Genomic DNA, 1,982 nt, shown 5'->3' on the forward strand with positions numbered 1-1,982 from the left:
GAACCGTTCAATATCCTTGTAAAGTCGTCGTTGGGTGTATATAGTGGAAATAAACACTGGAAATAGCAACATGTGACCAGTTGACAATATTATATTATTTTTTTCTACAGCTTTAGTGTGTCGAACACCTCTGGACATCATTTTGCTGTTGGATGGATCAGGAAGCGTAGGGGCCTACAACTTTGAGAAAGTGAAACAGTTTTCTCAAAAGCTCGTCGAGACCTTTGACATCGGTCCATCTGCAACGCAAATAGGGGTTATCCAATACAGCACGCGTGTGAGACAGGAATTCTCCATGAACAGCTTCCAAAGCAAAGAAGCTTTGTCCAATGCAATCGACGATATTGCATACATGCGAGGCGGTACACTGACTGGAAGGGCTATCAGGTATGTGAGCAGGTACGGCTTTGCAAGATCGGATGGAGCTCGTCCGGGAGTAGCAAAAGTGCTTATTGTCGTCACAGATGGCATTTCGTATGACGGAGTGGCAACACCAGCATATAAAGCAAGACAGAAGGGAATCCTTGTCTACGCTATTGGTGTGTCAGGCTACGACCTGACGCAGCTCGAGCAGATCGCCAGCAATAACAGGACCTTGGCTGTGGTGGACAACTTCAACCTGCTGGATAGTCTGAGGAACACACTTTTGACTGGAGTTTGTGATGGTAAATATGTTTTTGCATTTTTGTCAGGTTTTGGGGTCGAGAAATTGATTTTTTGTAAAGACGCAGGCCTTACACACTTATTTATCTTATCATTTTCAGCCGTGCCACCAGTCTTTGTGTGTGTAACATTGACTACCCAGTTCTCCATACAACTGAGAAACCCTGACTCGAGCGAATTCTCCAGCATCACCAGTGCTCTCATTGCAGAGGCAGGGAAATGTTTCTTGCCATTGGAATTAAAGCATGTATACATACCTCAATTTCATCATATCACCTTGACTTTTGTCTGAATAAAATCATCGCTTTACCGGTAAATCGTCACAGGAATAAATAAAGCGTTTGATCATGAATAACACATTGAACCTTTTGTGCAGGTATCCCAACTATTTACCTCCATCGTGGGATTCCAAGGAGCAACTGTGGTTGGTTACCAACCTGCGTAAGTAGACCTCTTCAAGATCATCTTCATTAAAGCTAAGCCTTATACATGGATCATTGTACACCTGACCGTGTATTATAGTCTCTTATTATATTATTCAGACCTTCAGAAGCTTTGAATGAAATAAGCTGGTGTTTATCCGGCTCCTTTTTTTAGGAGTCGACATACACAGTTGCCGTAATATTTCTTCCAAATTATTATATTTCGTCGTTTGTTAATATACCATTACCAAATCAAAATAGAATTGAATGCTTTGCTGATATGATCTTTTTCATAGAAAACAAGTGTGTATGGTTTTCTATCATTTCAGCCCTGACAATCAAGTAAAAGTATCAATTGCTGTCTTTGTTGCTGAGTTTGCTGCTACTACCATGAAGCAAACATTTGTTGTTGCTGTAAGCACTGGCAACTTGGGATCTATATCGGTGAATGCAAGCTCCGCCGTCATTGTTCAACAAGGTAAGGATTGATTTATTAAAGATGATTATCACTTCTTATCCTTGCGTTTGTTGTGCTGCTCTTTGCAACGTTAATTTCAATAACTTTTTTCCACTGGTCGTCGTATTATAAAAGAGGTTACGTTGGCGAAAAGAGCCATGTCGTTGTGTAGTAAGTCAAGATCTCTCCTTCATGAAACCGACATTAGTCACAATTTTTACTCTGCTCTGTCTTCCTTTCACCAGAAACGAATTCAACCATAGTAAGTCTGGTAGTTCAAAGGAATTGCAGTGCAGATCTACTCAACCCGGAGTCAGCGATGTACATTGCCCTGGTCGCTCAAATTGAATCTGCGGTGAGATCATATGACGCATTTATTGATGACTAGGCATATAAAAAGTGTTATTAAGAGCTGAAGACACTTTGTCCATGTCGACGCT

At 41.1% G+C, this 1,982-nt stretch overlaps 1 protein-coding gene across 1 annotated transcript in view; it reads left to right on the forward strand.

The window, feature by feature from the left end:
• LOC118404170 overlaps nt 1–1,982 on the forward strand; it is a 24,696-nt gene that overhangs the window by 2,358 nt on the left and 20,356 nt on the right. The gene's annotated exons all lie outside the window — the stretch shown is intronic.

Source organism: Branchiostoma floridae, chromosome 2, assembly GCF_000003815.2.
Source record: "Branchiostoma floridae strain S238N-H82 chromosome 2, Bfl_VNyyK, whole genome shotgun sequence".
In the NCBI taxonomy this organism is placed as follows: Eukaryota; Metazoa; Chordata; class Leptocardii; order Amphioxiformes; family Branchiostomatidae; genus Branchiostoma; species Branchiostoma floridae.